A 12882-nucleotide genomic window follows, 5' to 3' on the forward strand; every position below is an offset into this window, starting at 1 on the left:
GGTTTGCATGGTTGCAAACATGTTTCTTTGCATGGTTTGCAAACTTCTTTGCACCTGCCCCGCCCTTGCTCCCCACAGCTCAGCTGTTTGTTGGGGCTGGGAGCTTTGGGTGTGGGCAGCAAGCTCTGCTAATTGCAAACCCCCATTGTCAGAGATGCACAGTAAGGAGGGAGGACCCCTTTCGTGGACCATATCTCAGCCCCCCCCCCGACCCAATCTTTACAAAACTTGGGTGTTCTTGCAAGAAGGGTCCTCTGAAGCTATGCTGAAAGTTTCGGACCTCTACCCCCAAAAATGCCCCCCCCCGAGCCACGGAAAGGCCCGATTGTGTTTTTAATAGCTTTATTCGGCCGAATTTTTCCCCGAACTCCGGATCTCATGCCGAATTGCATGGACCCAAAGTGGGGGAGTTCAGACTTCGGCATTTCCCAAATAAAAACAGGCCAAATTTTGCCGAATCTGAATTTTACCAATTTTTTGTTTTTTTGAACAGCCCTAGTTCGGAGAGAACTGTGACTAGCCCAAGGTCATCCAGCAGGCTTCATATGTAGGAGTGGGGAAACCAACCCGGTTCACCAGACTGGAGTCTTCACTATACAAGCAGGAGCTATTGCGCTGGAATGAACCTGTTCTTTCCAGTGTTTATAACACTGTGTCCTTTCTTTGTTGAGTTGCGTATGTCCTTATATTGTTGACAGACTGCTTTCTGGGTTCTCCTTGAACATCGTACTGGTTCTCAGTCTTGTTCCCATTTCTGTCTTCTACAGTTTTTCCTGCCACATTGTTCATTCTCTTTTCTGGATCATTAATAGATATTCGAATCACCACCAGCTACTGCAGGAATCCTCAGGGCACCCCATTATTAACCTCCTTCCATGTTGAAAATTAAACATTTGTTCTCTTCTCTTTGTTTCCCCTGTAAGCAGGCACATTCTAATCCACAAGATAACTTTATCTCTCACCCCCATTAAGGGCTGAGTTTCTTAACAGCCTTCCATGAGTAACTTTATCAAAGGCCGTTAAAATGTCCAAATAAATTATATCAGTTTAATGAATGCTGTTTTTACTATATACATTGAATGTACATTTAGTTCCTGACATGTTGATGGAAAACAACCAATTCAGAGAAAGGTTGAGAGCAAGAAGGGTCAAAAAGAAAAATGTACAGTTTTATTCTGTTTCTTTTAATGGCACATGAGGATTTTCAAAAAATTAAATGTGTATGTATATAATAAGAAATGCAAAGTTCTGTGTGGATGAAATATTAAGGTCACAGAGAGGTCTCTCAGCGGGTGTGCCTGTGTGTCACATTTCATTTTATTTCAGTTTGCTTCTTATTTAAGCATTACATTTCCAGTATATATGTAATTTCTCAGTTTAGGACTATGAACTCTATATTTTTCCTCCCCAAATTAATGGATGAATTTGCTTCCACTGCACTTGTAAAAACACCAACCATTGCAGCATGCAAAAATACAGGCAGAAGGGGCCTTGGCATAGAACTGCAAAGGAACTGCAATGCCAGTAATAATGACTTTTATAAGAGAAAATAATAACAACATGAATTTGGGAGGTATTTGTGCTGAATATTACTGTATAGGATAACCAGTCAATAATATATGAGGAAAATGACCAGAATGCAGATATGGTTCCAATATGTTTTTGCAGACTATTTGCACAAATGTGTCTGTACACCTTGTAATTAGGTACTAGCTAATATTCGAGATAGCAATCTCCACTGGTTCCTGAAGAGAAATAAATTGGATTTACTTGGTGGGTTTTGCAAAAATTCCTATTCTGTTAATCTGGGATCTGAATGGTATCTGAATGGGGCTGTTTGAGCTTAATTCCAGGCTTTCTAGGCCTGGGACACAGTTTGATGGACTCTGATCTGGAGAACCGGGTTTGATTTGAGTGTGTAAGGGACGCTAATCTGGTGGACCGGGTTGGTTTCCCCATTCCTACACATGAAGCCAGTTGGGTGACCTTGGGCTAGTCACACACTCTCAGCCCCACCTACCTCATATGGTGTCTGTTGTGGGGAGGGGAAGGGATGGTGATTGTAAGCTGTTTTGATTCTGCCTTAAGTGGTAGAGAAAATTGGCTTATAAAAACCAACTCTTCTTCTTGATATGCAGATATAGGTCAACACTGCAGTTGTTTCCTAGCAATGCACCAATTCTGACTACAGGCCTAGGAAGCCTCAGTTCTTGTTATTTGCCATTGCACCCAATTTGGAAAAGGAGAGGTTACCAGATACAGCTTCCCAAGATGCAGGCCATGTTTTGAGTTGAATGTATACTGCACCAGGTATTTTTGGTATATTAGGTGAAAAATTGAGCTTGTATGGATAAACTGCATATGAGGTGAATATTTACAGAAGAGTATTCTAATCGCAACTGTGGTGCAAATGGAAAAGAGGCTTTCACAACACCTCCCACACCAGGGTGTGCATTTGGATACACCTGAGCTGAAAATGTATTTGACATTCCAAATATATCTGGGATTGTTTTAGGATACTGCTAAAAATGGTCCTGGAAAATTCCAGAAATATTCAGGATTTACCAGGGAAGATGGGGGGCCTGTGTTTGAAGGCTCCCAGGGACTTAAAAAAAAATCTCTCTCTTTTCCCTTTGTGTTTGTGTCTCAAGGGGGTTCTATGAACTTGCCAGGTTGCTTGAGTCAATTTCAAGTGTTGTTGTCAGTTTCAAGAGGTATTTTTTTTTCTTTCCCAGAGTTGCTTTGTGTCCCCTTTGTGGCTTTTACAATAGTGCTCAGTGCTTGGACTTGTTCTGCTGTGGTTTCACTTTGGTTCTGTTAAGTTTGCACTACCACAGTGGCACTGGGTTCTACTGGACATTCTGTACACTGACATTTGTTCTGTTGGGCTTGCAAAAACAATCCCCACCTTCAAAGAATCATAGAGTTGGAAGGGACCACCAGGGTCATCTAGTCCAACCCCCTGCACAATGCAGGAAATTCACAACTACCTCCTCCACACACACACACACACACACACACACACACAGTGACCTAGGAACCATTAACAAGCACTCTTTGGGTGCGATCTGACAACCAGTTACAGATCCACCTAACAGTAATGGGATCTAAACCACATTTTCCCAATTTCCCTTCAGTTCCTACTGCAGAGATTCTCTGGTTTGACATTAGCCCTGTTGAGCTTGCACTGCCACAGTTTCTGTCAGGGACTGCCCTGCAACAGACTCAGAGACTGACAAAGACCAGAGCCAGTGTCAGATTCCTACTCCCCCACCCGTACTGACAGAGGAAGCAGCCGATGGTGATTCATTGCCAAGCCAGACCTTAAAGTCACTGGCTGAAGAGCAGCCTGGGGAAGACCAGATGCCGCCTGACCCTAGAACATCCAGAAAGGTGCCAATGGAGCCAGGAGACAGTGGGGAACAGATGTCTCCTGGGACTCATCAGAGGAGAATGGGCCGGGTCCTGTTAGAACAAGGCTGCAACAACAAAAAAGGAACCGAGCCGACATCGGAGACTGAGTGTTTACAAAAGCTGTCTCCCCCAGACAGCTGCAAGTATTTAAGGAGGGCTGAGTCAGCAGGAAGCCGTGGAAGCAACACCTTGCAAACCTGCTAAGCTCCGCTCTGGCCTGTTGTGTACTAACCCGGGCTGTTCCTTGACCTTGAAAGCTTCTAGACTCCTTGCCTGACCCTGGACCGGTTTGACCTTGCACCTGCCTTTCTCCCTGATTGTCCTTTGGACAGTTGACTGGACTGCGCTTACAACACCTGTCCCAAGTTAGTACGAAGCCTCGGCTTCAGAGACCCCGGCCTGCAGCTATGCCTGCTGCAGACCTCTTCCTAGCACCGCGCTGCCACAGCAGCACCCCACCCTGGTTGGCTAGCACAGTTGCCCTGGGTTCTGCTGGGTTTGCATAAGTGGCCCCATGTACTGAAGACTGTTCTGCTGGGCTTCTGTGGATTGCCCTTGGTTCTAACAAACAAACATAAAAATCTGATGGTATTCTCTGGTTTGACATTGGTTCTTTTGGGCTTGCACTGCCACACCCGTCCTGGGTTCTGATGGGTTTCTCTATTACACATTGGTTCTGCTGCTCCTGCAGAAGCCCCTCCCCACACTTGATTTTGTTCTGCTGGGATTCTCTGGTTTGACAATGATTCTGTTGGGCTTGCCACATTGGCTTATGGTTCTGCTGGGATTCCTGGGTTCTGCTTTGGTTCTGTTGAGCTTGTTTTGTTTCTTGGTATGAGAGGCACTGATCAGTGGTTGCTTCAGGCATGCCTCTTTACTTGTGCCCTGGAGGAAAAAAGGCTGCTCTCCATTGGAAACAATGGAGAATGGATGGATCTTTTAGGCCCATAGAATCGCCCCCCTGACCCACTCTTCTTGAAACTTGGGGGTTCTTCTGTTCACAGACACTGTCAACTCTGAGCAATTTTGGTGCCTTTAGCTAAAAAAAAGACCCCTGGATATCTTCCCCATAGGCTATAATGTAGCTGAATAAATTTGGATTCCTGAATAAAACCCAAATCTGAATACCATTCCGGTGATATCAGAAATACCAATATTTGTCAACTCCAATATACCCAAATCCAATAAATACTTTTTTATGCACACCCTTACCCCACACACTATTTTTGAGAACTGAAATGGTCCTAGGAAGCTGCTATTTAGTTCGTTTGGAAATTGACGTGTAGCTGTCATTATGTCTAGCTCTCCAGATCCATTTCAGTGAATGCAGAGGTGGTGGGGGCGTTTGCTACCATAAGAACATAAGAAAGGCCCTGCTGGATCAGACCAAGGCCCATCAAGTCCAGCAGTCTGTTCACACAGTGGCCAACCAGGTGCCCCTAGGAAGCCACAAACAAGACGAGTGCAGCAGCACCATCCTGCCTGTGTTCCACAGCACCCAAAATAATAGCCATGCTCCTCTGATACTAGAGAGAATAGGTATGCAGCATGACTAGTATCCATTCTAACTAATAGCCATGAATACCCCTGTCCTCCATGAATATGTCCACTCCCCTCTTAAAGCCCTCCAAGCTGGCAGCCATCACCACATCCTGGGGCAGGGAGTTCCACAATTTAACTATGCATTGTGTGAAAAAATACTTCCTTTTATCTGTTTTGAATCTCTCACCCTCCAGCTTTAGCAGATGACCCCGTGTTCTAGTATTATGGGAGAGGGAGAAAAACTTCTCCTTGTCCACTCTCTCCAAACCATGCATAATTTTATAGACCTCTATCATGTCTTCCCTCAGCCGCCTTCCTTCCAAGCTAAACAGCCCCAAGCGTCTTAACCGTTCCCCATAGGACAGTTGCTCTTGTACCCTAATCATTTTGGTTGCTCTTTTCTGCACCTTCTCAAGCTCTGTAATATCCTTTTTTAGGTGTGGTGACCAGAACTGTACACAGTATTCCAAGTGTGGTCTCACCATAGATTTGTACAAGGGCAGTATGATATCAGCAGTTTTATTCTCTATTCCTCATCTAATTATGGCCAGCATGGAATTTGCCTTTTTTACAGCAGCTGCACACTGGGTTGACATCTTCATTGAGCTATCCACTTCATTGAGCTATCCCCAAGATCCCTTTCTTGGTCTGTCGTTGCCAGCACAGATCCCATCAGTGTATATGTGAAGTTGGGATTTTTTGCCGCAATATGCATCACTTTACACTTACTCACATTGAATCTCATTTGCCATTTTAATGCCCATTCTTCCAGTATGCAGAGATTCTTCTGGAGCTCTTCACAGTCCGATTTTGTTTTAACCACCCTAAATAATTTGGTGTCATCTGCAAACCACAATTCCATTCCCACTGATGGTCTGAAAGGACTTCTCTCTGTGTGCCTCAGACTTTCTCATACCACACTCACAAATATTACTGTATATAGGAATAGTGTAGAGGGTTGGAAATCTGAGATTAGGGCAAGCAAATCAGTATTTATTAGAAGTATTAGAAACATGAGATAGTTTAACTAAAATAACCACCACCACCTCCAAGAACTTCTGCTGAATGAAGGGGGGGGGGAGATGGAGGGCTTTGTTAGTAAAGACAACAACAGCTGACATGTGAGTGTTTAAATATTTAGAATAGCATTACTGTGGAAGAACTAATCAGATATAACAACCTGGATTGTTTAAACATATAGTTATTTTTGTTATGAAATTGCCTTTATTAAACCTATCTCCATATTTATTGCTACAATGCCACATTTCCCCTCTTTTCCTTTAATATACGCCATTCATTTTCTCTAGTAGAATCTCCAAGTGCACCTTCAAGTAGATTCCCATAATTACCCTATTAATCTAATAGTATAATACCACTTTTATTGAACAACTTGGTGGGAGGAAGAAGAACATTTAGCTCTTCAACTTCATGCCAAGTCATATAATTACATTACACATAGGAGAGAGAGAGACTGTAACCAGATTAGCTGTCATTTAATTTTGTTAACAAACTACAGATGAGCTCCTTGTATGATGTGAGTTCTTTAGATGCTGGTTTTTTTTTTTTTTTTTACTATGTCCAAATTAATTAGGATCTGTAGGAAGAAAAGTAGCTGCTTCTCCATAAGGTCAACTGAAAAAATGTTAGAAAATTGAAAGGCTGAGAATGCATTTTGCTATTCCTTAGACCTATAAAACAAAGCAAATGCATTTTTCTTTACAATACCAGAGGGAACTTGGACACCAGTGGCAGAAAAACAGGTACACAATCTACTTACTTTCCACTCTTTGGTGTTACCAGCTGAAGCTGATGTGACATTGTCTGGGTGTTTGCTGTGGCACATATAAAATATCTGCTTAATTCATTATTCCCCAGATGTCAGGAATTAGAGGCACACTTCACTCTTACACTCCTAAAAGGTTTAATTTCAGAGTGAATAAGAGGAAGAATGGTCTCCCTCAGCAGAGTTGTCTACCACTGTGTTTCTTTAGAGTCACTATTTTGCAAGTGCCCTGTTTGAGCTAATTCTGCAACTTGTCCACCACAGGAGTGACTGAATGATCCATCCGCATTTGAAGCAAAGATGTTGCCACTCCCTAGTGAATGGAGGCAAAGTCAGAGCAGTGTCTCGTTCAGAGATGGATTAGGTAGCCTTCTTGGTTACTTGGGATTTACATGAGATTTAAATTTTCTTTAACCTTGGGTAGTATAGTAGACTGAGTGTCAGACAAGAGACTCAAAAGCCCTGAGTTTCAATCCCCATTCTGCAGTAAAGCTCCCTGGATAACTTTGGATCAGTCAGACTCTGGCAACATAAACCACAAGGCTGTTTTCAGGGCAAAATGCAAAAAAAGCCACAATGACTATCCTGAGCTCCTCGAAGGAGTGGCACTAAAAGAGATAGACTGTGGTGGACTGACTGTGATTGATTTAATTAATTCTCACTGCACACTCTGGTGGTGCAGGAGCATGTTCCATTATGCAGTTAGAGAAGTCCTAGCTTAACTGAAACATTTGAAGTTAAACAAATGATTACCAGTTATCCTTAGCAAATTCACCAATTCACTCCAAAGAAATAACCTTTGGGGAGGGTCTGTGGTTCTGTAGAAGAGCCTCTGTTTTGCATGCAGAAGGTCCCAGCTTCGATCCCCAGCATCTCCAGTTAAAAAGACCAGGCAGTAAGTGATATGAAAGACCTCTGTCTGAGACCCTGGAGAGCCGCTGCCAGTCTGAGTAGACAATACTGACTTTGATGGACCAAGGGTCCATCAAGATACAGACCAGAACAGAGGAGAGGCCAGTGGAGCTATAGCAAGGGTTCCTTTCGTAGAGGAGGGCGCTTCTCTAGGAACTCCAGAACTAACAATTTTCAAAGGGACAGGGGACAAGTCCTTTCGTCAACCAAGGCAGTGACGCCAAACACGAACCGGTGGCTCAGCCTATTCCACAACCAATGGTCTACCTCCCATCCGGGCCATTGGGTTTTACAGATTGTCACTCACGGGTACCGAATTCAGTTTTCCAAAATACCAAGAGATCGGCTGGTGGTGTCCCCTGTGTCCCATCAATCGGACAAGAGTCTCAGAACATTGGCAGCAATACAACACTTGTTGGAGATAAAGGCAATAGAATATGTGGACCCATCGGAACAATCATTGGGCATATATTCAGTGTTCTTTACAGTGCCAAAAAGAGATGGAGGATGGAGGGCCATCCTCGATCTGAAGTACCTGAACAAGCATGTAACATACAGATGTTTCAGGATGGAGACCTTACACTCCATAGCAGAAGCCTTAAGACCTGGAGACTTCCTGACCTCTGTGGACTTAACAGAGGCCTATCTACACATCACCATTCATCCGGACCACAGACGATTTCTTTTTAAAAAAAAGTTTTTATTATTATTACTCATATAAAAACACAGTAAAGAAGACAACAATCAGAATTTTGAATCTTGAAGATAGAAAATTTGTAGAATGTTGTTAAAACTAGAAATTAAGTGACTAATTTTTGACTTCCCTTCACCCTCCGTCCATCTCTGAATAGATTTGTAAATTCTTTCGAATATATTTCTGATCCTAATATTATTAAACCTTTAAAACATACAGCTACAATCAATAATTTCTCCAATGTCTATCTTTTCATGCCATTAAAATATTACTCCATGGATCAGATCAATGTGTAACCCTCAAATTTCCCCAAATGTAATTCATTTTCGCAATAATCCCTCCAAGCCTCCCATTCTCCCGTAAATTGCATATTGTCCTTTTGGTTAATCAGTGCTGTTAACTTCGCCATTTCCACCAGTTCCAACATTTTAAATATCCAATCTTTTTTCTCTGGAATATCCATCAACTTCCTTTTAGCTGCCTAGATCTTGCAGCTGTGGTGGCATATATCATAAATGTTCTCTGGGTCATAATATCATTTGGTATCATACTAAGCAGCATCATTTCCTGTGTTTTAAGGATATTCTTTTGAACAATCAGTCTTATTTCATAATATATCATATCCCAATTTTTTTTAGCTTTGTTACAGGTCCACCACATATGATGAAAATAACCAATTTCTACATTGCATTTCCAACATTTAGGAGACATCACCTTGTAAATCCGTGCCATTTTTTGGGGAGTTAAATACCATCTATATATCATTTTGTAAATGTTTTCTCTCCTAGATTGAGCATAGATACCTTTCAAGTCACGAGACCAAAGTCTTTCCCATTTATCAAGAGTTATATCATGACCCAGGGTCTGTGCCCAGATAATCATGGTTGGCTTAATCCGCTCTTGTTCACAGTAAAGTTCTAGTAACAGTTTATACATTTTAGAAATGAGGTGGTCATTTGTATCCAATAGAAGTTTATGAAAAGGTGTTTTCTTTTTAGAAAAGCCTATTTTCTGGTCTTGTAAAAAAACTGATTTGATGGTATTGAAACCAGGTTAAAGAGTCACAAACTTCTTGATAGTCTTTTAAATAACATTTATTTCCATCCCATTTCGAAAGATCTTGATATGTAACAAATTTATTAGGTCTGAGCGGTCGTAGTGTCAACATTTCTTGTGATGAGATCCACAACGGAGTCATTGGTTCAAGAAGATGTTTATATTTAGTTCATGTCCTAAACAGGGAGGACTTAATTCTATGTTGTCGGAATGATGCTTGTATCTTAATCTTATTGTACCATAAATAGCCGTGCCATCCACTTATATTATTGAAACCTTCTAAATCAAGTAGTTGTGTGTTAGATAAGTCAATCCAGTCTTTAAGCCTTACCAAAGCAGCTGCTTCAGCATAAAGTTGAAAATGAGGGAGTGCAAAACTTCCTCTGTCTTTAGAGTCCACTAGATATTTGTAAGCTATTCTCGGTTTCTTCCCTTGCCAGATGAAATTCAATAAGTCTTTTCTCCATACATAAAAATATTTGGCATGGGAAATAATAGGCAAATTCTGAAATAAAAAAAGAATTCTCGGTAAAATGTTCATTTGAATTGTTGATATACGTCCCAGAAAAGATAGTTTCCTATTTGACCAGATTATAATATCCTTCTTAATCATTTCCCATAATTTAAAATAATTGTTAGCAAGCAAATCTTTATTTTTGATTGAGATCCAAATACCCAAATATTTCACCTTATTCACTTTTTCCCAACATGTGTAATACAAAATCCTCTTGTTCTGAGTCTGAAACATTCTTAAATATAGTTTGAGTTTTTTCTTGATTAATCTTGAACCCCGAGACCTGGCCATATACATCCAAAATTTCCATCAGATTGTCCATAGAGTGCAAAGGATCTTCTAGAATTAACAGAAGGTCATCCGCAAAGGCTCTCATTTTAAATTTATGTTTTTTGATTTGTAGTCCGCGGATGGCCTCTGTATCTCTCAGTTTACTACATAAAGTTTCCAGAACCAAAATAAACAATAAAGGACAGAGTGGACAACCTTATCTTGTACCCTTTTGTATTTGACAATTATTTGACATGGATTCATTCACCAAGATCTTTGCTTGTTGTGTAGTATATATAGCTGTAATGCCTCTCAAGAATTGTTCACCAAAGTTTACTTTTTCTAGAACTTTTTTCATGAAGTCCCATGAAACCCTATCAAAAGCTTTTTCTGCATCCAAGAATACAAAGGCAGCTTTGTTTTGGTTATTGTGTTCATAGTATTCCAAAGCATCAAGTAAAATTCGAATATTGTCTTTAATTTGTCTTCCTGGTACAAAGCCTGCTTGGTCTTCATATATTAAATCCTTAATAAACCGTTTAACTCTGTTTGACAAGATTGAGGCATATATTTTGTAATCCACGTTCAATAGAGAGATAGGTCTGTAATTTGAAACTTTTCTGGATCCCTTCCTACCTTGTGAATTAAAGATATAAAGGCATGTGACCATGTCTCAGGGGAAATTCCAGTACTCAGAATTGTGTTACAGACCATTAAAAAGGGATTTAAAAGATTTTCTTTAAATGTTCGGTAAAGTAAAGCAGTAATTCCATCTGGGCCGGGGGTTTCGTCTGTTTTTTTTGTTTTTGTTTTGTTTTACTATAGCTTCTTGTAATTCTTCCAAAGTGATTGGGGCATCCATAAGTCTCTGTTGGGCTGTAGATAAAGTTTTCATTTTTGTTAAGTTCAAGAATTTTTCTATTTTTGTGTCAGATATATCTTCTTTTTGATACAATTTGGTATAATATGTTACAAATTCTTTTTGTATGTCAGAAGTTGTATAGATGGGACCATTTGCAGTTTGCAGTTTTGTTATTACTTTCTTCTGAAAGGAGTCCTTCAATTGGTACGCCAAAAATTTACTAGGTCGATTAGCATATTCAAAGTATTTTTGTTTGGCCATTTTCAAATTTTTATTCATTTCTTCTGAAACCACCATGTTCAGTTGGTGCTTGCAGGCAGATATTTTCATCAAAATGTCTTTCCTTTTATCTTCTTGTATTTCCCTGATAAGTTATTGTTCTAATTTTTGTAAATCCCAGGGAATATTATTGGTCGATTGTAGTTGTGTTCTTTTCCATGCTGTATGCTTCTGTATCATAAATCCTCTTAATACCGCCTTAAAAGTGTCCCAGACAATATTAAGGGTGGTTTCTCCATTCAAATTTATTTCAAAAAAATCTTTAATAAGAGTATTTAATTCCTTCTGCAACCCCTCACCTTTCAGAAGTTTATCATTTAGTCTCCATCTAAATGCTTGTCTACTGTTCCATTCAAAAACAACTGGATTATGATCAGAAAAAGTTCTTGGAATTATATGTATTTTACGTAATTGGGTAAAAATTGTTTTACTCGTCCATATCATATCAATTCTGGAGTGTGAGTCATGTCTTGCTGAATAAAAAGTGTATTCTTTGGCAGTAGTATTCTTTGTTCTCCAAATGTCTTGTAGTTTCAATTCTTCCATCGAACAAAAAAAAGTTTTCAGTAAACAACCATCTTTGTCATCTTTAGCTTTTGTTTTTTTTATCCAGAGTAGGTGAGATAACTCCATTGAAGTCTCCCATCAGCAGAATCTGGTCACCAGCATACTGGGAAATTTTCTCATTAAGTTGTGCAAAGAATTTAGCCTTGCCTTCATTTGGTGCGTATATTCCCACTACTATTGTTTTTTGCCCCAGCATTGTGATTGTAATAATTATAATTCTGCCTTCTTCATCTTTGTACACTATCTCTGGATTCAGATTAGGATGAACATATAAACTACTCCTTTGGTTTTTGTTTTAGCTGATGAGATAAAAGCTTGGCCCAGCATTTGTCTATTCAAATATTTTCTATCTTTTAGAGAGATGTGAGTTTCTTGTAAGCAGATCTGAGAGTATTTTTGTTTTTGCAAATATTTAAAAATCCTAGCTCTTTTGATTTTTTCATTCAGTCCATTAACATTCCAAGAAATTACTTTAGCCATGGTGATGGATTTTATAAATTCAATCTTTATGATCTTGATCCACCCGCTGCGCCCTTTAATTCACCTTCTTCTTCCTCTTCTTGTTCTCGCTCTTGTTCTGAAGTGGGGCCTACTAGTTCTTTTTTATATCTCATAAATTTTCCAGTATCTGCCAGTGAAGTGATTGTGATCCTGACCTCTTTGTAGGTAAAAGTAAGACCTTGTGGCATTATCCAGCGATACCTTATGCCATTGTCCCTCAGCATCTGTATAAATTCTTTATATTTATTTCTTTGTGACAAGAGATGACGAGGGATGTCTTTAAGGACAACCAAAGATGTTTCTCCAACCGAAACCGGGTTTTCATATTGGGCTTGCATCATCATGTCCTTAATCCTGATATCATAAAAAGATATCATTACATCTCTTGCCTTCTGTCTTTTAAGTCTTTCTGGTAAAGGTATCCTGTAAATTCTGTTTATTGCCTGATCCAAAACTTGGTCTTGAATTTGAAATAATTCTGCTAGTGC

Source organism: Euleptes europaea, chromosome 6 (genome assembly GCF_029931775.1).
Source record: "Euleptes europaea isolate rEulEur1 chromosome 6, rEulEur1.hap1, whole genome shotgun sequence".
NCBI lineage: Eukaryota > Metazoa > Chordata > Lepidosauria > Squamata > Sphaerodactylidae > Euleptes > Euleptes europaea.